Consider the following 24,041-nt stretch of genomic DNA (forward strand, 5'->3'; position numbering starts at 1 on the left):
CTGGGGTCTGCTTGGCTTTGGCCCTCTCTGGTTGGTTGCCCACAGCACTAGTGTCAGCTGACACCTCTTTATTAGAAGAACCAATGCTCTGGGCTTTATCCTCCTTCTGCCGTGGTGTACTCTTGATTGGGTCTTTTTTTCTTGGGATGGTGAGCCGGCGTGGAGGTTCATCCTCCAGAATCAGGAAGTCATCTTCCAGCTCCAGATCAGGAGGTTCTCTCACCAGAGATGGTAGAGATGGTGTCTCCTTTGGGCTGAAAGGTTCAGAGGGGAGATTATCAATTAAATGTTCAGTAGTAGCTGTGTCTGTTGTTGAGGAAGTATTTTGGTTGTTGAGATTGTTCCAATTAAATTATTAAATGTCTGCAGTGTTTGCAGTGTTTCCCCTACCCAACGGGACCTCCCGCCCCCGCAAGAAAAATGTTCAATGTCAATTTGTTTCATTATTATTATTTTTTTATAATAATAATATTTTTCTCCCAGTTGTATATGGCCGAAATATGTTTATTATGTGGTCGAAATAGGTTTATTCTGTGTCATTTGCCTAATTTATGTGCACCCTCATTTAATGTTTCTCCTCTGTGCGTTTTGCTGCCACTTGTCCGCTTGTCTCCTCGTTTCACGAAGGGCGGGGCTCAGCTCCCTCCACACACACGCTCTGACGTGCTCATCTCAAACAAGCCAATACATTCGTCTCTACTGTAAGTGCAAATAAAGGCCAACAATAATAGTTTTAGTAATGGACGGACGTAGACCCCAAACCTCTGACAAGCAGGCTAACTTCCCGCGTTTATTAAACGCACCCAACCCGAATCTGGCGATATGGACGATTTTAGACGCTTTTTAGGGGTGCTTGAGTATCCCTAAATTTCATCTCAGCACGACCTAAAAAAGAATAATCATTATTATTATTATCATTATTCTTTTCTGAAATCATTCTAGCCCAATTACAGTCATGATGTTACACACTCCGGTCCAGTAGCCTACATACACGCACCTCGTTGGTCCGCATTTAGTCTCGCGCTTCGCCCGGAGAATAATTGTTTAGCGCGCGAGTGTGTGTGTGAGAGAGAGAGAGAGAGAGAGAGAGAGAGAGACAGAGAGAGAGAGAGAGACAGAGAGAGAGAGAGAGAGAGAGAGAGAGACAGAGAGAGAGAGAGAGACAGAGAGAGAGAGAGAGAGAGAGAGAGAGAGAGAGACAGAGACAGAGAGAGAGAGAGAGAGAGAGAGAGACAGAGAGAGAGAGACAGAGAGAGAGAGAGAGAGAGTGAGAGTGAGAGAGAGAGAGAGACAGAGAGAGAGAGAGAGAGAGAGAGACAGAGAGAGAGAGAGAGAGATGAAGTAAGAAGTCAGCAGATGAAAGTAAGCAAAGTAAGTAACCGTAGCAAATATAATTTCTGAATTTCTGACAGAAAACATTGGTTCAAATTGTTCGTTATTATTGTGACTTAACTAGAAAGTGTCTGATTGTAGTTCCATGGTGACTAGAAAGTGTCTAGTTCCATTGTGTGAATAGTGTTAACGAACTAGCAAGCTAGCTAGCTAGCTCAGAGGTGATTAGTAATAATAGATGGTAGTAGTAATAATACAATGTCTTATTCTGCTAGAATTGGGCTTTATGGTAATAAAATACGATAAAAAAGTGGATTGAAGCATTGGAACAAACCCTCACTCGTTGGAAATGTCTGTTTTTCCATAGATGGACATAAGATTGTTTTTCAGGTGAGAGAGTCAAGTCAAAATGACATTATCTGACTGCATTGCCCACAGCAACCCAATATACAATTAGAATGATGTTATAAATTGATATGGATGAATTTATACATATTCTGGTTGTTATGTTTGCCTTTCGGTGGACAGAAAAAGAGGGAGAGAGGAGGAGAGAGAGGGAGAGGAGGAGGAGAGAGAGCAGGATGGAGTCAGCACACCAAAGAGACAGCAAGAACCAGGTGAGAAAGTGGACAGGTAGTCAAGACCACAAGTAGCCTTGAGAACCTATGGTTCTGGTGCAGCACCCTCAGCACCCCCCTTCATTACTTGTAATAGGATGTAATTAACGTTTGACACACATGGCAATAAAAAAACATGAATCTTGAATTAGCAAAACATTTTTGCTATTTAAACATGTCAGCCTGTCATCACTGACAGATGACAGGTAGATAATGAAAGGTAGTAAAAAAACTGTAAAATGATGTTGCCACCCTGTCACATATAGAGAGAGAGAGAGAGAGAGAGAGAGAGAGAGAGAGAGAGAGAGAGAGAGAGAGAGAGAGAGAGAGAGAGAGAGAGAGAGAGAGAGAGAGAGAGAGAGAGAGAGAGAGAGAGAGAGAGAGAGAGAGAGAGAGAGAGAGAGAGAGAGAGAGAGAGAGAGAGAGAGAGAGAGAGAGAGAGAGAGAGAGAGAGAGAGCAAGAAGAACCAGGTGAGAAAGTGGACAGATAGTGAAGTCAAGATTGTTATAGTGTCAAAACAGTAAAACAATTAATAAAAAATAAGTGATGGCTTTGTGGCTCAACAATAAAGTCTATAAATTATCATATTTGTTCTAGTCACATAATTGATATTATGATATTACAGAGATAACTTGTTCTGTTACTAATCTGTTACACTAATTGTGGGGGGGCGGGGGGTGGAGGTGGAGGATCCATGCCACCCTCCCAAGGCAGCAAACCTAGGGGAAACACTGGTCTGTCACTTCATGAAAATGCTTGACCAATTATCAAATTCAATTGGGGAGAACATTTACAAATCTCAGCAGGACAAAACGGCAGCAAGGATGGCCAATCATATGAAGGGGAAAGGTTCTGCAGTATTAAAGAAGACACAACCGGGGTAACTTATTATCATGATTAGTCGTCAAACCAAATGAGTCTCTTATTGTCCAAATGTTCCCTGAATTTTAGCTGCATGTTTTTCCAGCGTTGTAAATCCGTTGTCAATAAAAATTAGACTCCCCTTCTTTTCCCCTGCCAATACTGTGTCGTTTGTGACATTTACCAACATTTATGCTATCAATAGTTCGAAGCTAGCGTTAGGTGCGAGGCTGCTCGGGAACATTATTTGTTTCACAAAATAGCCTGATTTAGTTGACCATGAACATCAGAGACTACATTACGAATGTTCATTTAAAATACTCTATAGTGAGCACTGGTATAAGAACATGAACCAGAGAACAGCAGTAAATGCAATAACCCACAGTCGTCGCTGATGATGTTGCATTTTCGATTAGGATACGCATACGGGATTAAAGGGACAGGCGATGGGCGAAGAGAGAGGGAAGGGATTTCCAACCGATCACAAAACTGTTTTGAAAGCGCGTCGCCGACGAGGTTAATTGCAACATTGTAACATATTGTAACTTACTACACCCTAAATCGGAACGAAATGTAGGTCTGAAAGCGGCCTAAACTAGCTTCAATCAGCTTTTTTTCTGTTCTCCGTCATAAAGTGGACAATCAATTAGTGGCGGAGAAAATGAATCAATGCATATAGAGGAAACACTGCATAATCTCTCCACTCACCATACTGGCTTGGACTGCCACGCTTCTGGAGGAAATCGAATCCTAACCCTAACCCTAACCATGCAGCAGAGAGAATGAGAGAACCTTATTCCAAAAACATCATAAGTAGACTTGAGTAGTCCCGTTACAGAGCGACTGTGGATGGATGGACACTGTACTGGGCTGAAACATTAGACAGTAAACAATAAAGTGTGCTGTAACTGTAATTTCTAACAACAACAGGATATATAAGTTAAGAAGTACATTCTTACCGGGCTTGTTTTCCTATGGGCTCTGGTGCTGTAGATGGGCTCTTAGAGATGGGGTCCTCAGGGGAAGGATCAGTCTCCGTGCTGAAGAGGGATGGTTAATTTGAAGGGAAACTATAAAGGTTAAATGATAAACTGCAAGAGTGCTACTGTACATTACAGGACACTAAGTTTCTCTCTGTAGTCTAAAGTGGCTTCCTTTCCATGTCTCCTGTCTTCCTTTCACACTGATCTGATGGACATAATGGGTGTATGAAATTTAACTGACACTGTTAAATGCTCTCCAATTGTCTAGTTCTTCTAGATTAGTGTGAATGAAGGAAAACAAATGAGGAAAGGAAGAAAAATTGTTACCGTCAGCAAAACTATTCAAAACAAACTGAGTGTCAGGCTTTCCACTACATCTGAATTCACTACATGTCCCTTACCCGTTGCACTGTGGTTTCTGGTTGTGGATAGGCTCACTCTGCCCCTGGCCATCATCATCATCATCATCATCATCGGTAAAGAGCAACAAGGCCGGTAAAGAGCATATTTGAGCGGCTCCATCCCTATCCATGCCTCCCGTTTCAACATCCACTACCTGTCCAATAGGAGTGGAGGTCTTCATTGGTCTCTGTTCTTCAAACAGACTCTCCATCTCTGCAAGTGATAATAGAGTAAGCAACAAAAAGTGTGAGGGGTATTCTAACAGGGTTAGGGTTTTTTGCAAATGAAATAACTGAGTACAACTAAATAGTTATGATCAAACTTTGCTATCGTTTCCTTTCTGTAAACAAATAAATATACAGTGCCCTGCGGAAGTAATAGGACAGTGAATACTATAAATGAGTGCTTAATTTGGACATTTGGTAAATCTGTCCAACAATGTGTACACATTTGGGTATCCTGAAACAGGAAAATATGAGAATCTTAATAATACATATGTTTGATTCCAAATCCAAAAAAAATTAGTGTAAAGGCATTTACATTACTTACGCAGGGCACTGCTTTAGTTTAGTTTTTTTGGTTTAGTTTATTTAGCACACATGAAACGGTGCAAGGAGGGAACGAAGCCCAGAAGGCTTGTACATAGTCCCACTCCCTTTCTGAGGAAACAGAGGTACGTTGGTGACACCTATGCATTAAGTCCACCCAAATAAATCAGGCAAGGGAGCATTTCAGATACCATCCCAATTTCCTGTTAGGGTTATGTCCATGTGTATTTCCTGTTAGGGTTATGTCCATGTGTATTTCCTGTTAGGGTTATGTCCATGTATTTGCATACTGTATGTATTTGCATACTGTATGTATTGCTAATTCTCTAATGCTGTTAGTGTGCTTTCTGCTGTGCTTAATGTTGTGCGGGTTTATGTGGATGTGTGACGCTATCCCTTAAACTTGATGCTATGACTGTAAGTGGAGGAGGTGTGGAGATGTCTGTATGTTTTTACTCTTTTAACTGTGCTGGAAATGCTTGGATGTGTGCTGCTGTCTGTCGTGTGTGTTCTTTGTTTTTAACATGTAACCTGATTTCTTTTCAGCCCCCCCCCACCCCACCCCCCAAGAGGCTTTTGTCTTGTAAATAAGAATTAGTTGTTATTGGCCTGCCTGGTTAAATAAAGGTTAAATAAAATAAATAAAATAAGAACTGTGTATTTTCTCACCGTTCTCCATTAACGGGCTGGCGACTCTCCCCTCTGCGTGCACGTCCTCTCCTTTGGGCATCTATAGTGTCAGGGCCATTTATCAGTGTGTCAATTCTTGAACTCCATATCATGTCATAAAATAGCATGAAGCATACTTAAGTGCATAGTATGAAGGTATATTACCGCTCGAGGAGTTGGATGTTTCCCTGTTGAGTGAAGTTGTTCTTGGCACGATGAAGCTCCTCTCTCCACCTCCTCTTCCTCTTCTGATGATGGGCTGGTTTTGGTCAATGGAGACAAGGGGAGCTGGTCTCCATCTGGTCTCCATCTGCCCACCGTCACCCAGATCATCGAACCAGCGGTCGCTGTCCTCCAACTCTACAGGCCCAATATAGGCCTGGTTGGATGGTGTCCTCGGTTTCCTTACCAATCTGCCCCAAAAAAAAAAAAACGTGTTGTCATAGGCTACATAGTACAAGACAATGCAACGAAATGATTGTGCGTCTAACCAGAAGTGCATTACCGTTAATTATATCCTTGACATCAGCAAAAATAATATTTTAAACAGCTTGTAATGTTTTTCAAACTGCTTGTTGCCGTAAAAATGAAGGTATATATTGGTTTACCGTTCAACTGTGTTTTACCGTTAATTATATATCCTTGACATCAGCAAAAACATACTTTAATGCAATTTTTACGGTAAATTGTTGTTTGCCATATAATGGTCTTTAACTGTTATTTGTACCACAAATTGATATTTTTAACAACAAAAGAATGTCCTTTTTACATTTTTTTGCTGTAAAAAATATATTCATCCTCTTATCTATCCCTGTAATTGTAACTGTGATATACTGTTTTTCATTTTACGGTGTTTTACTGTTGCGATTTAATAGTTTTCCGCCGTATTATTCACGGATATTTTTTACAGTGCAACACATAGCAACTATATTGCAGTGTAGCAGTAGAAGGTAATTGTAATATACTTACACCAGAAGAGACGACAATAACACCGTTAGCTTGACACCAACATTCCCATGAAAGAGCGTCGGGTACATCAACTGAAGTCCAACTTAGTCTTCGAGAGGGAATGTACAATAGTTAGTGGTTATAAAAAAGCAAATACGATCTGTCTAAAAAGACTATATCGTTGACCACACGACTCCCATAGGAGATCGGTTAAACTGACTGCTCGAAGTCAGATTCTGAGAACAATTTATACCATTACCACACTCGGTAAGGTTTCAACCATGAATATCAAAAGAGCTTTTAATGGGGAACACTCACTGACAAGTTATCACAACAAAAGCATTCCATTCGTAAACAGTGTTTTCCACAAGTAGCCTAACAGCCGCTTGGGTCTGAAATAATTTGCATTTCGCGTTTGAGTGGAACTTTATTAAAAATACAAAAAACGAAATACTGGAACGAAATATCACACAATAATGAAACATGTATCGAAATATGACTCATAAAACATAGGCTACATTAAAATAAGATCAAACATGACTGATACACCCAACTATGAAACATTCACACGTAATAATACCAGACCCTGTCCCAAGATACACAGACCCCCGCCCGATCACCATTTTGTTTGGTTTTATTATTTACTTTAATTCTTTCTTTTTTTCCAACAACAATCACTATAAAGATGGTCAAGCAGAGTTCTCTTATTTAATGGTGTTTGTGTACATTGGTTTCACCATTTAGAAATTACATTTTTTTTTACACTTAGTCTTTCAGGGCACCAACAATAATGGGATTCATATAATGTCTAAATTAAGCACTCACTCATGTTAAATAATTGGTCGAAAATCCTTTGCATGCAATACCTCCCCTGAAGTCTGCCACCCATTCCCCCACCAGACCTGTATGCAGCCATCTTCACTTGTTGTTTGTGGTCTTTTTTTGCCTACAATCTTATTATCAAGGAATTGAAATGCATGTTCAATTGGATTAACATGTAAGATTGACTTGGCCACTGAAGAACATTCCCTCAATCCCATCTCACAAAACATAATGGAATGTAAACACTTTGACGCTCAATATCTCTGAACTACCCTAAACGGAGATAGAACCTTATCATTCTAAACGGAGATAGAACCTTATAATTCTAAACGGAGATAGAACCGTATCATTCTAAACGGAGATAGAAGAACCTTATCATTCTAAACGGAGATAGAACCTTATCATTCTAAACGGAGATATAACCTTATCATTCTAAACGGAGATAGAACCTTCTCATTCTAAACGGAGATAGAACCTTATCATTCTATGCTCACGTAGAAATGCTGATGGCTCATTACTGGGGCCATACAGCGCAAAGTGCCCTATCTGAATGATGATACTGGTTTGAAATGAAGTCGTTGGTTACTTTCGTGACCACTTATTGTGTTTACACTTGAATAATACGTGTGCCAAAGGAATTGCCTGAATCAGCTGAAACCACTTGACAAGTGTTTTGGGTGTGTCACTAGTTGACATCCTGCCTACGATCAAATCGACGCATTCCGAGACTTTGTGTTTGTGTTGGTTTGTGTGCTGCTTGTCCTAACAGATGGACGAATCCACTCAATTGTTCCTGGATGGTTAACCTGACTACTTTCTGTTATCACAAACCAACACAGTGTCCAAAAGCATGTATATGGAGGACCAAGTCTGTCAACATTTACAATAAATATATAGATACATAAATGAATGTATGAATACATAAATGAATGAATACACACAGTACAACCAGAATAGAAGTCCAAGTAGTACAATACTCATTATAGGGCTAGAGAGGTACTCCATTTGGTTAGGCTGGACATTTTTTTGTGCCGTCCTAAGTCAAACTCTGCATATGAATCATAGTGGAGGTATGATATATGTGTGGCGGGTGGCGCCAATAGGAAAAGGGGAGGTGCCCAAAGGAAAGCACTTAGGGCTCACCTTAGGGGGAACGCCAGAGCGCAGCCGTGTGATCAGGTCGGAGGTGAGGTAGTTGCACACCTTACTCCATGCTGACTGGCAGAGATCAAGAGGTAGGCCGCAGCCTATGGCTATTTTCTGTGCGTAGCGTTTTATATTATTTCTTTGATTGTATGTAATATTGATGGTGTGATGTATTACAGGTCACCTACTTCCCTGCTGGGTTGAAGGCGGCTAGTAGTCGCTGGTAGGACGCTGCCATCGACGTACCAGGTATTTTAATGTATTCGTCATGTAAATTGAATCTATGTATTTTAATATGTCGGTAATAGTGTTTTAAGATTGTTCATTTGTGTTTCCTCCAGAGCATCAGAGCGGCCAGCTGCTCTTGCCGTGAGACGTTTTGTTTGGTTAAAGTTTATGTTCTTATCTAGTCCGCCTGGGCAAGTGTGCCGGTAGCGGGGCGGACTCGTTTTTCTTTTTTGTTTGTTTGTTTGTTTATTTGTTATTTAAATCCGCTTTCCCCCCACCATTGCCACTTCACCGGGTTAATCCCAGTTCGACCATCAGGGCAGGTTTGAGTGTGCTATATTTATAGATGATTGCAGTGAATCCTATCACGTGTGTAAACTTGTTCACCCAGAGTGTCAAAGTATTTCCCTACGGGCGTGTGCAGTGAACAACCCTTTTCTACAGTGTGTAGCCTATGGTGTGCAGTGAACAACCCTTTTCTACAGTGTGTAGCCTATGGTGTGCAGTGAACAACCCTTTTCTACAGTGTGTAGCCTATGGTGTGCAGTGAACAACCCTTTTCTACAGTGTGTAGCCTATGGTGTGCAGTGAACAACCCTTTTCTACAGTGTGTAGCCTATGGTGTGCAGTGAACAACCCTTTTCTACAGTGTGTAACCTACTGGTGTGCAGTGAATATAACACCTGCCCTGGTAACAATAACTGAGGTTCTTTGGAGAGAGGTCAATGTGGGCCTAGCTAGCTCAGCAGACACGTCGAGGCTCCGGCGCTCTCAGAGCTCATTTACGAACGCGGCCTTTTGTTACCAGGCTTGTATTATCATATATATTATATTCCTTAAGTCATTGAACAATAAGTCATTGATATAAGTCATTGATTCCATAAGTATTTGAATAATATCGATGATTCGGTGACAGTCCATCTATCCATCATCATCACCTATGCTACCTGTCGAGTCAGTTGGCTAGCTGAAGGTGATTCAGATATTCCTATCAATTGAGTTGACACGTATTTGACACTTGAGTGACATTCTTGGCATGGATTGTTTAATGTATCTAGCAAGCTACAGACTACAGGTATATAACAATATCATATAGAGGTTTGTCCCGTTTCCATGGGAATGTCTTCATCATATGTTCATCCATTGTTGCTGGGTCATTCAGTCCTTATGCAGACTATGAGCTGAACATTGACTGTGTGAAGAGGTGGAGACACTTCTATTCACACCAAAGCGTTCCTGTCTGGCTGTCATAGCCAGCTCAACCACGTTGGCAGAATAATCACTTTAGTTTATTGTTGTGTGTGTGGTGGGGGCTGTAGTATTATTGTTATTATTATTATTATTTTAGCTCTATTCTCCAACAGTTTGGATTTGAAATCAAACAATTACTGTGAGGTTAAAGTAGAGATTCTCAGCTTTAACTCAATGTTTTCTTTTTCTTGGGTTCACCATTTAGAAAGTGCAATGTTTTTTGACATACTCCCCCTATTTCAGGGCTAGAGTAAAGGTATTGGAAAAAACATATAATGTCCACATGAAGTAGGCTACTCATGTTTAGCATTTGTTCAACAATACTTTGCTGCAATAACTGGCTGAAGTCACTGACTCTTCCGGATGCTTTTTGCCTAAAATCGTATCATCACCGCTTTTTGACTCTGAAATAAGTTGCTATGGTGATGCTCTGCTATGTTTGGGGTCATTGTCTTGCTGTATGATGAAGGGTCAGGGGTCATGGTCAGGTTTAGGGGTCAGGGTCAGGGTTAGGGGTCAGGGTTAGGGGTCAGGGTCAGGGTTAGGCGTCAGGGTTATGGGTTATGGGTCAGGGTTAGGCCTCCTCCTCCTCCTCCCATGATGCACTGCAGCGGCTGGGCTTCTAAACAGCGGCGTGTGTCTCTGTCTCTCTCTGTCTCTCTAACTCTGTCTCTCTGTATGTCTCTCTCTCTAACTCTGTCTCTCTCTGTCTCTCTAACTCTGTCTCTCTGTCTGTCTCTCTCTGTATGTCTCTCTCTGTATGTCTCTCTCTCTCTAACTCTGTCTCTCTCTGTCTGTCTCTCTCTGTATGTCTCTCTCTGTATGTCTCTCTCTCTAAACCCTTCCTCCAACTTGGATCTGGATACCCTCAAATTAAAGAGGGTGTTTGACAGTTAGGGATGCTCCGATTTATCGGCCACCGATTTAAATCGGCCGATTTCACTCCAAATGACTCGATCGGTGATCGGCAAAAATGGCCGATTGCAAAAACCGATTTTTTATTTTTTTTTATTATTTTTTTTATTTTTTCCTGGGGAAGACAGATAACTGAACAGAAAACATAGGAGGACGTAACAGTATGTAAACCATGAAGGCCACGTTTATGATGTCTTTTATACAGCCATATCGACTGACTTGGGCTTCAGGCCCTAACTGGTCATTCCTATCTACAAAAATGGAAACAAGCACAGTTTCTCCAATTATAGACCAATTTCTCTCCTTCCTCAGTTCTCAAAAATATTAGAAAAACTGTTTGTAGTAAGACTGGACGATTTTATAGAAAAACAAAACCTACTGAGTGACCATCAATTTGGATTTAGAGCAAATCGATCCACTACAATGGCAGTGATGGAATTGATTGAAAAAATATCCACAAAAATTGAAAGTAAAGATTATACTGTAGGGATATTCATAGATCTAAAGAAAGCATTTGATACTATTGATCATAGATTATTAATAAGAAAACTTGATAGATATGGAATTAGAGGGTTAGCAAATTTATGGATTAGAAACTATCTTGAAAATAGACACCAGTATGTACAAATAAACAATGATAAATCTGAACTGCTAAGGGTCACATGTGGGGTCCCACAAGGTTCAGTGCTGGGTCCAAAGCTGTTTATTCTATACATCAATGATATTTGCAATGTGTCCAAGTTGTTAAATTTTGTTTTGTTTGCAGATGATACTAATTTATTTTGTTCTGGCAAAGATTTGGAGCAGCTTCTGGATACAGTGGAAACGGAACTAAAAACTATAAAACGATGGTTTGACACAAACAAGTTGTCATTGAACTTAGAAAAAACTAAACTTATGATATTTGGAAATCGAAAAATAAATAATCAAGTACAAATCAAGATAGATAATGTTGAAATTGAAAGAGTTTATGAAAACAAATTTTTGGGAGTTGTTATAGACCACAAACTATGTTGGAAAACACACATAAACTACTTAAAGACTAAAATATCAAAGTCTATTGCAATACTGCATAAAACAAAAGACATACTTAATCCAAATTCATTACACATATTGTACCGTTCTCTAATAGTTCCATACATAACCTACTGTGTGGAAGTGTGGGGAAACACATACAAAACAATCACAAATCCAATTTATTTACTACAGAAAAGAGCTATACGAATTATAAACAGAGCTGCCTATCAAGAACCAACTAACAAATTATTCATAAACACCTATGATCTCAAATTTAAAGAATTGGTGGACTTCAAAATGGCACAAGTCATGTATAAAGTAAAAAATAAGATGCTTCCAGACTGTATCCAGAGACTATTTCAAGTTAGACAGAGTAATTATGAACTCAGAGGAATATGTATGTTTATGAAAACAAAGATTAGAACAAATGCAAAACAAAGATGTATAACAGTTAAAGGAGTTAATTTATGGAATACTTTTGAAAAGGAAATGAAAATGTGTAGTACATTAAAAGGATTTAAAAAATTATTTAAAAATAAGATGATTAACAAGTATAAAACAGAGGTTTAAATATAGTTTTTGTTTGGTATTCTTATTTTATTTTTTGAACTTTTTGTTGACATGCGTAAGTGACATTTTGTTTATAAAAGTTTCAATGTTTTGATTATGCATTCATGGGGGGACATGCATACATGTAACAAGGGTAGGCGCAATAAGCCACGGCTTCAGCCTACACCTTTTTGGTCCTGATGTTATAAATTGTGACTATGTACATTTTCTTATATCTGTATTGTGAATTGTATAGGGGACCAAAAATAAACATTCTCAATCAACTGGGTGATAGGCCAGACTTTTACTATGCCATAAAAATGGGTCTGCGTTTGCTTGGTGCCTAATGGATCAAAACTTTTGTCTAAAAAGCAAAAAATATGTAGGCTATCCAGTCAGTAGGCCTACAGTTATGTATTTTTTTAAAAATCGGTATCGGTATCGGTATCGGTTGATCTTGAGGAAAAAAATCGGTGATCGGTATCGGCCCCAAAAATCCAGATCGGAGCATCCCTATTGACAGTCTGCACTTTAAGGCCATATTCATTCTATGACTATAACTTGAATATGTTTTGGTAAACAACTAAAATAACAACAGTTCTGTCAAAGAGTCCAAATGGACCTAACTGTAGCTTGGCTACTGTTTTCCAATTCTGGAAAAAGAAATGTTCAATGTTTTGATTAAATTCCGTCACTCTGTTTTAATATTTTGATCATCTGTGTTGGTAGGATTCCCTGCACTGTGAACTGTCCATCTGGGCAGAGAGATGGAGGCTTCTGCTTACTCAGTGTCAGAGAGCCAGAGGACACACCTTGGGTCCCCTGATGCAGAGGCAGAAGGACAGAACCACCGGAAGGACAATCTTATTAGGCTCCAGCCACCACCACCACCACCACCACCTCCCACCCACAGGAACCATCACTCTCCCAACATTAAAGAAGAGTACGACACACCGTGGGACAGGTTTCTACGGGACTTTATCAAAAACCAAAAGGCCAAAGATGAGATGCTCAGCAGAGAAACGTCAGGGTGTCACCTCTCTGAAGCAGCGAATGACATGGATAGTGACGGTAATGACATGGATAGTGACAGTAACGGCAGTTCAGAGGTCAAGACTGGAGGTCAGGAGGTCAAGATCGAAGAGTGCTATGGTAGGAATTCCTCTCAGCAAAGGCCAACCACAGGCCGCGCTAGAGCTGACCAATCACATCCTGAGTCAGGTGGTCACAAGAGCAGCTCAGTGATTGGATTACAGGAGCAGCAGAGAAGGACAGCGGCAAAGGAGCAAAGGAAACATAGTTGTGGTCATGAGGACATGCGCCAGTGCTACATCCAGTGTGGGAAGAAACTGAACACGGCGGATATTGTGAAAATACAGCAGCGAATTAGAAGACCAGACCAACACCGTTGTGCTACAACTGATCAGTAAGTCACACATGCTGCTAACGCTAACACATACTGCTAACCCCTAACACATGCTGCTAACGCTAACACATGCTGCTAACCCTAACACATGCTGCCAACGCTAACACGTGCTGCTAACGCTAACACATGCTGTGGATCCTGTCCACAAGTATCCTGTTCAATAATTCACCATAGGGTGCTAGGTGTACAGTATGCTAATGGTGGTCATTGAATTGATATGATGAGTCATACTGCAGGTGCATGACTATAATCATACTGCAGGTGCATAAGTCCATTTGTATTTGTATTAGCTCAGTATTTACACATTTCAACAGCAGCTTAACAGGTATTAAAGGGCAGTTGGTAATTAAACAGTTGGTAGTTAAAGGGCAGTAGGTAATTAAACATTTGGTAATTAAACAGTAGGTAATTAAACAGTTGGTAGTTAAACAGTTGGTAATTAAACAGTTGGTAGTTAAAGGGCAGAACTAGGGATGCACGATATGCATTTTTTTCCAACCGATACCGATGTTTACCCGCTTCTCGTGGCCGATAACCGATATGAGAACCGATATGAGAACAGATATAATTTCACAGTTGATAACCTGTAGTTCATGCACACCTGAAGGTAAGAAAGGCTATGTAGTGAGCAAAGATTGATGATTTAATATTCCATAGTGATCTCACCAAATCTAACTTACATCACTATTGTTAACACAACAAAGAGAACACTTCTGACTCTTCAAATGTTCATTTATTATTTCCTCTAACAAACAGAATCTGTTATAGACACTGTGCACAATGCTTTTTTTAGCCAAGATCTGGCCTCCTTTTATGAAAACAAAAAAGGCTCACCTAAGAGTATTTAGATCAAAAAAGTGTCAAAAATAAAGTGCATCTTGTCTATCCCTGTAAATTGAAAATGCATAAATAAAATATCAAAAAATAAATAAATAAAGTGCATCAGTCAATACAAAAATAACGACTTTTATAGAACCAAAAGTTTTATAGAACTTTTACAGAAACTAGTGCCAAATGGCTGCTTAGTCTGCAGATAAACAGAAGGACACAAGGCACATAGTAGGCTACACTAGTATGCTTAATAAAGCAACTGAAAAGGGCTGGGATATGCTACTTTTAGTGCATGAGGATGAGGTAGGTTGTGATAAAACTTATCTGGCTTACCCTAGTATCGATCAGACTATGGATGTGTGTGGCGACTGTATCATACAGAGCAGGCAGGCACACGTCTGCAAAATAGCGGCGGCTTGGGAGTGTATACCGGGGCTCTAAATGTGAAATTAGCTGGCGAAATCCTTTATCTTCTACTATAGAGAAAGGCTGGTCGTCGAGGGCCATAAACTCCATTATTTTTTCATTGATTGCTTGAGCCTTTGAGCTGTCTCGAGTAAACTTACTGCAGTTTTCAAATGCGTGTTCAATAGGCACAGCAGCTTTTTTTTTCGCGGCAAGGCTACCTTCTGCTACTAGTGCTTGATATTCCTACCATACAGCGTGCTTGCAATGGTGAATCTTAAGGTGACTTATGAGATTCGTTGTGTTGTAACTCGTAGACCTTTGCCCTCCTCTCCGAACTTTTGTCGAACATGTGTTGCAAATTGCAAACGCACTATCTGCCTCAGAAACTCTGAAGAATGTCCACACCGGGGAAGACATGTTTCGCTCTCGTCTATACACTGCGTGGCTGTACGCAGGCGCAGCATCATGAGCGCGGAAACCGGAAGCAGAAATATTTCCGGCTTCATATTATCGGCTCTATATCGGCTAAAATTGTATAAAACCGATAAATATTTAATAACATTAATTTCCCATTATCGGGCCGATAAATATCGGTGCTGATAATATCGTGCATCCCTAGGCAGAACTATAAGCATGTCTAACAGATGAATGTCATGTATGATAAGGCAGCAAGCTGGCTTGGAAGGGAGCTGCCAGTCAAGTAGGGCTGCAACTAACGATTATTTTGATAATCGATTAATCTACCGATTATTGTTTCGATTAATCGGATACAAAAAAGCGGGAAGGAAAGATTAGTTAAAAGTTTGTTTTTTTTTAAATTTATTTTGCACATTTTATTTTATGTTTTCTAAATCAGCCAGGCCTATACATGTGCAAAATGAATAAGTATTAATAAAAATAAAAAAAATAATATAAATAAAAAAGGCTTTGCTACATCAAATAGGTTTAACAACAGGCCATGGACTATGGCGGTAGATTGTTTCAATAAAGTAGTTGAACTCTAGCTCAATACATGCATTGTTTTAGGTAATAACTTTGCTTAATGTAAAGGTCAGTAACCCAAAGTGCAATATAGGCTACAGACAAGACACTAATCAAATCAAATCAAATCAAATTTTATTTGTATAGCGCATTTCTTACAAGATGCAACTCAATGCGCTTCACACAATGAAAATGATCAGTCAATCAATCAATCAATACTGACAGAGCCGCGAGCAGGCAAAAGTAAAAAAAAAACCTGTATACTATGTAGCCAGGAAAAATTCCCTTGCAGCCCTCTACCAATAGAGCGACTACTAGCCAGTTTGCTTACCAGTACCCAGCGGTCCCCCAGGGGAGGCCAGGACCACCGGCACAAAGCAAGCAAGCAAGGGCAAAAAAGTGTTTTTATATAACAGATATGCTCCAAAACAATGCAATGTGTCCTCTCACTCCATACAATAGGCTAGGCTACAGTCAGTGCCTCACTCTAACTCACGGGTAGCTTGGTAGGCTACCACTAGCTAGCCTTTAGCTTATCACCTCTGCTCTACCACTGACGTTAGCCAGCTAGCTAAATACACTTGTCATGCAATATTGAATTCATGAATGCGAGCAAACACTCACTGGCTATCGCATTACATTACAGTCATTTAGCTGACGCTTCGCCAGAACTCACACTAACGCATTTGCATGGAGAGCAGGAGACCATGGAAGGGCTGAGCCCAGCAGGACTTATATAATAAAACAATAGGAAGTTAGCTGTAACCCTCCTCTATAGAAACAGTTAGTGTAACCCTCCTCTATAGAAACATAGTTAGTGTAACCCTCCTCTATAGAAACATAGTTAGCTGTAACCCTCCTCTATAGAAACATAGTTAGTGTAACCCTCCTCTATAGAAACATAGTTAGTGTAACCCTCCTCTATAGAAACATAGTTAGTGTAACCCTCCTCTATAGAAACATAGTTAGTGCTCTGGTTCTCAGCACAGCAACGCAGACTACAGCTGGACGAGCAGCGTAGTGACAGTCAGCTAGCGGCAGCAGCGAGCTAACCCTGCTAGCTAACTCACTAGCATGTCCTGACAGCAGACAGCAGACAGCTTCACTCAAGGCTTTTGAGTAGCATGATTTAAATGTAGCCGCCGCGCCGGTGTAGGTACCGGATTTTCCCACTTTTCCGGTTCCGGTCATAGGTTCTGCCCTTTCCGGCCATAGGTAGCGCTATGATTCGCTATGATTCGCGATGCCTACACCGGCCGCAAGACAGCGTGGCGTGCGTCAACAGGAAGTAGGTTTGTTATGGAAACAAAACCCGGAAAAAAAAAAAAAAAGTAAAAAAATAAATAAAAAATAAATAAACGACGAATCGATAATGGCATTCGTCGCCAACGAATTTCGTTATCGATTTAATCGATTCGTTGTTGCAGCCCTATAGTCAAGCGTGCAAAGGCCACGCCCACACAGCCTCAGAACTGTCTGACCAGTAAGTAGAGCCTAACTAGAAGATTATTTTCATAGTTTATTATGTGTTAACATTTTTCCTGGACACAAAATACAATTGGAACCATTTAATGTTTACTTTCCAGACCCTTTAATTACAGCAAATGCCATCAGTAATATTATTATTGCATTTGCAGGACGTGTCCTGTCAGTCTAGATGGGAGTTCAGTGAACTGTTTGTCTGTCATGTCTAATCGACCTGCGTTGTTTCTGCCTCCAGTGTTTCTAGCCGCAGGTCCTCTTCAGCTGTAACCATGGTAACCATGTATGAACCAGAATGCACCGAGTCCCCTGGATCTGGCCGTGGTTCTCCAGCCCTGAAAAGCCCACAGTGGGGTCCAGAGATGGTGGCAGTGAAGCTGGAGGAAGAGGATGTAGAGGAGAATGGTGTGATGGTGAAAAGCCCACAGTGGGGTCCAGAGATGGTAGTTATTGGTAAGTCTTTGTTATTGGTGAGTGTCATTGCACTGTTGTAAAACCAATGCTGCCAGTGCAGTGTAAGTCAGTCAGTACCTGCATCATCTGACAGTCCTGCTCTCTCCCACTGTGTGGGGTTGATATATCAGGGCTAGTTCCCCAATCTAACCCAGTCCTGGACTACAGGACAGCCACATGTTAACACCGTTATCCCCAATCTAACCCAGTCCTGGAGGCCGTTCCACTAAAGTGGATTAGTATATCGGCGATTGAAATAAATCAGGCGATCAGGCAACTCGGGATTGGAATTCAAGCCTCAGGTGATTCCTCGAACGAGGATCAGGCTTGTGTCATGAGTGTTCACAGAACACCGGCTTAGAAATCCTCGATATGGCCGCGTACACGCAGACATAAAAGAGTCGATCTGTCGAAATAAAGATACTCCACTCTGCAGGGGTCCTACATTTGCGCAGCATTCCGAATTATTGATCTTTATGAAGACGGAAAAATAAGATGTAAAATAGTGCAATACTGCCGCAATTAACAAGGCGAGGGAAATGGTTTGGCAAGAAATTGCTGACCGATTAAATGCGTAGGTCATACTAGCCCCAGTTATTGTTATATGTTCATATTTTAATAAATGAATATTTACTGCTGTGGTGATATCCGCAGCAGGCTACAAGCCGTCATATCGTCACAATGGCCTAGTGGTATCGACCGCTGCTATAGTATTTATTCGTCTTTTTAAATCGGTGGTTCAAATCCTTCTTCAGACACACTTTTTACTGCATTTCGTTGTCTGAATCTAATCTAAAATCTCATCTAAAAAAGTATGTAGGCTATAAAATTGTGGTGCAGGCTAATTTACAAGAACTGACACGATTACAATGGTGTTTGAAGCCTTTGCATGAAATCTTCGGTTAAATGTAAAAAAAAACACAAAAAAAACGTATTCAAGTCTCGAGCTCGCAACCTTCGGCACTCTAGCTGGTTGCCTTAACCACTGCGCCAGCCAGACCGCTGTGTCAAAAGCAATGCAAGTTAATAGACATACCTATTTATTTTATTTTATTTTTTACACTTTTTAATTTATTTATCTATCGATCTATCTATCTATCACACTTTCAAATTATCAAATTATCTATCTATCACACAGTCAAACTATCTATCTATCTATCTCGTAAAAAGTGGGAACTAATATTTCCTAAAAGACACTTGATGGAACTGTCGTTCGGGATATAGTTTCCGCCTGTGAGACAATTTTGACGCACGCATTACTTTAGCCAGCCTCTTAGCCTGCTCGCGACCAGAATAACTCGGGAGGCTATGTTGCATAGCAACCAAACAGCGAATTATTTGAGCCACATTGATGGACCCGAACGCAAGATAAAATTATCGCCGATTAGAACTTTATCGAGGATTAGAAGATAATCGACCTTCGTGGAATGGGCCTCTGGACTACAGGACAGCCACATGTAAACACTGTTATCCCCAATCTAACCCAGTCCTGGACTACAGGACAGCCACATGTAAACACTTTTATCCAAAGCGACTTACTACATTTGTCTAAAGTAAGTGAATCAGTTTACAAAATCGGGGAATAAAACATAATAAAAACAGACAAGAGAGAAATATGATAGAAAATCAATTTTAGGAATAGCAACTGCACTCTACTGCTCTCTACTGCCCCCTACTGCTCTCTACTGCTCTCTACTGCACTCTACTGCTCTCTGCTGCTCTCTACTGCTCTCTACTGCCCTGTACTGCCCTCTACTGCCCTCTACTGCCCTCTACTGCTCTCTACTGCTCTCTACTGCCCCCTACTGCTCTCTACTGCTCTCTACTGCCCCCTGCTGTTCTCTACTGCACTCTACTGCCCTCTACGGAGAGGTATGGAGGGGTGAGGTTATGGATGGCCTTGAAAGTATGGAGAAGGATTTTGTAATCGATGCGGTGTTTGATGGGGAGCCAGTGGAGTTGGTGTAGAATGGGGGTGATGTGACTGATGACAGGGGGTTCTGGTGACAATACGGGCAGCAGCGTTCTGGACCAGTTGGATCTTGAGGAGCAGTTTGTGGGGGAGACCAAAGAGAAGGGAGTTACAGTAATCTAGGCGGGAAGTGACGAGGGAGTGGACCATGATTGCGGCGCTGTTGGGAGTGAGTGAAGGGCGGAGGCGGTTGATATTACGAAGATGGAAGTAAGCAGACCTGATGGTGTTGTTGACGTGGGAGTGGAATGAAAGGGTGCTGTCGAGGACGACACCCAGACTCTTAACCTGGGGGGAGGGGGAAACCAAGGAGTTGTCAATGTTGAGGGTGAAACTGGGGTGCTTGGTGAGTGTGGATTTGGAGCCAATGAGAATTACCTCTGTTTTATTACTGTTTAGTTTGAGGAAATTTGAAGTGAACCAGGATTTAAGTTCATGTAGACAGGCACAGAGGGAGGAGGGAGGGAGGGTGGAAGTGGGTTTGGAGGAAACGTAGAGCTGGGTGTCGTCCGCATAACAGTGGAAATGAATGTTGTATTTATGGAAAATCAGACCAAGTGGGAGGAGGTAGATGATGAAGAGGATAGGGCCAAGGACAGAGCCCTGGGGAACACCAGAGGAGAGGGGGGACGGATGGGATGTGAATGATTTTAACTGTATAAATTGAGTGCGGCCAGAGAGATAGGAATGGAACCAGTGTAGATGGGTGTCAGATATACCAATGGAGGCTAAACGGTTAAGGAGGGTGGAGTGCGATATAGTATCAAAAGCGGCGCTCAGATCGAGTAGGATGAGGATGGATATGAGTCCGGAGTCAGCTGCCATCAGGAGGTCATTTGTGATTTTGAGGAGGGCTGTTTCTGTGCTGTGAAGGGGGCGGAAGCCAGACTGGAACTGTTCATAGAGGTTATTGTTTGAGAGATGAGTATGAATCTGTAAAGCCACCACTTTTTCCATGATTTTTGAAAGAAATGGCAGGTTGGAGATGGGACGGAGGTTGTTGAAGATGTTGGGGTCTGAACCAGGTTTCTTCAGAATAGGTGTTATGGCTGCGGATTTGAGAGATGATGGGACAGAACCAGAGGTGAGGGAGGAATGGATGATTGCAGTTATCAGGGGCAGGAGAGAGGGGAGGGAGGCTATGACCAGGGAGGAGGGCAGGGGGTCAAGTTGGCAGGTGGATGGCTTGGATTTCCGGATGAGTTTAGATAAATCGGCAGCAGAGGGGAGATGGAAGCAGGAGAGAGGTACAGAGAGGGGGGGATGGGGAGATAGGGGAGATGGACAACTGGACATAAGAGGGGTCAGTTGCTGGTGGATGTTGGCTATTTTTGAGTTGAAAAATGACATCAGGGAGTTACAGTGCTCAGTGGAGTAGAAGTGTGGGGGAAGGGAGTCGGGGGGGCGGAGTGAGTAGTTGACCACTGAGAACAGGGCCCTGGTGTTCCCAGCATCAGCAGTGATTTTGTCTGTAAGATATTGGGATTTGGCTGAGGAGAGGGCGTCTTTGTAAAGGAGGATGTGGGCATGGTGCATCTGTTTGTGAACAGTGAGACCGGTTTTTCTTGAAAGCCGCTCCAGCTGACGTCCTTTGGCTTTCACTCTACTGTCACACAATTATTCAGAGCTTTGAACGAGATTATTAACACCCGAACAGCCATGGGTGGGGTCATTAACACTAGAACAGCCACGGGTGGGGTCATTAACACTAGAACAGCCATGGGTTGGGTCATTAACACTAGAACAGCCATGGGTGGGGTCATTAACACTAGAACAGCCATGGGTGGGGTCATTAACACTAGAACAGCCATGGGTGGGGTCATTAACACTAGAACAGCCATGGGTGGGGTCATTAACACTAGAACAGCCATGGGTGGGGTAATTTGACCTAGTGAGTAGAAATAAATTCTACCTTTGAAGTTGATCAAATTTCAGGACCCTCCTTTCATGACTTTTCTGAGATAAGTGCGTTCTATCTCCCAGTATCCTGACATGTTCTAAATCTACCTCGTATAAAGCTATTTCTATAACAGGTTTTACCCCAGTTACATACGCAGTAGTGATAGGATATTATATGTCTATGTACAGACAGTTATGAATGATAAACTGTACAGTAGGTCTCGCTATAGCTATCGCAGCAAAGTACTTGCAGTAGCCTACATTTGATTATGTCTGTAATTAGGGATGTTCCGATACTGATATCGGATATCGCCGCGATATTGGTCCTGAATGCTGGATCGCGGATCGCACCAGAAAAAAAAAGCGATCCGCGCTCTCGATCTGGTGTGTCACTCAAGTGACGACAACAGTAGTAGCCAGTGGTCACGTGCATGACCAGGGCTCGACAGTGCGACTGTTTTGGTCGCATTTGCGAGTGAATATATTTCTGTGCGACTTGGAAATACATTCAATAGCACCAGTGCTACTAAGAGACTGCTGAACTACTGTCATGCGCAGTCAAACTTATGTGTATAAGCGATGAGGGAATGAAAACAGTGAACAGAAACGCGTGTCGCAGAAATGCTTCGCGAGTCCTATATGCGCTTAAAATGCGCATAGTTCGTAGCGCTGTGTGCTTCCGGTTTCATTACAAAGAGGTTAACCCTATATGTGCCTGACGTCTAACAACATTCAAATGACTCTAACTTCATATTTTTTGGGATTTGTATGACACATCATTTGAAAGCTTATGATCCGTAGTTCCAATCCACAACACGTCGCATTTGTTGCTTTAATAAAGGCTGGCAGTCTTTAATTTAACTGTTGTTGGTGTGGACTATATACTGGGGAGGTATTTGTTATTATTCAGGGGTCAAAAAATGTATACAAATATCGGATCGGTATCGGTATCGCAGATACCCGAAGCCCAGGTATCGGTATCGGTAGTGAAAAAGTGGGATCGGGACATCCCTATCTGTAATCCTCAACTGATTTTCATGGAACAACATGGAACAAATACAATTTTATTTATGATACAGTATATAATGTGTATAAAGTGTATTTATGATACAGTATATAATGTATATACATTTTCAAATATTAGCGTATTTATGACTATTATTTTTAAATAATGATAATTAACCTCTTTTGCATGTGCAGCCACTCCCCGTGATAATCTGACCGTAATCCTGTATGGTGGTACGATGCTTGTAGGAGGTGCTCTCTGAGAGACATACTTAGATAGAGAACACTTTAATTCATATATTTGTATTCATTGCCTATTATCTTGTTAAATGTTGATATTTAATTTCTATATATTTTTTTCTTTCTTTATATCCTAATGCTGTATGTAAAGCACTTTGATGCAAGAATGACACTATTTACAGCGCTGTCAATTTTCAAATATTAGCATATTTATTATTTAAAGCACTATTATTTTAGCACTTTGAATTGCCCTTGTTGTATAAAATGTGCTATACAAATAAACTTGCCTATGTAACCCTGTATATGTTCCTATTCTTACAGACCAGCAGAGCTCCAATTCAGGTTCAGACACCGAGCCCAGCTCCACCACACCAGGAAACCATCAACAACACAGGAGCTCGAGGCGGAAGAATCACCTTAAAACACACCCACAGACTTACACCGGAGAGAAGACCTACCGCTGCCCACTGTGCGGGAAGAGTTTCACTCAATCAGGAAGTCTGAATAGGCATCAGAAAATACACACCGGAGAGAAACCATACCACTGCTCCCAATGTGGGAAGAGTTTTAGTGAAGGAGGACATCTAAAGATTCATCAGAGAATACACACAGGAGAGAAACCATACCACTGCTCCCAGTGTGGGAAGAGTTTCAATACAGCAGGAAATCTAAAGACTCATCAGAGAATACACACAGGAGAGAAACCATACCACTGCTCCCAATGTGATAAGAGTTTCAGTAGAGCAGAACATCTTAAGCTTCATCAGAGAACACACACAGGAGAGAAACCATACCACTGCTCCCAGTGTGGGAGGAGGTTCAATACAGCAGGAGATCTAAAGATTCATCAGAGAATACACACCGGAGAAAAACCATACCACTGCTCCCAGTGTGGGAAGAGTTTTAGTGAAGGAGGAAGCCTGAAGATTCATCAGAGAACACACACAGGAGAGAAACCATACCACTGCTCCCAATGTGGGAAGAGTTTCAATCAATCAGGAAGTCTGAAGATTCACCAGAGAATACACACCGGGGAGAAACCATACCACTGCTCC

This window comes from Nansenia antarctica (assembly GCF_963989245.1).
Source record: "Nansenia antarctica genome assembly, chromosome: 3".
NCBI classification, from domain to species: domain Eukaryota; kingdom Metazoa; phylum Chordata; class Actinopteri; order Argentiniformes; family Microstomatidae; genus Nansenia; species Nansenia antarctica.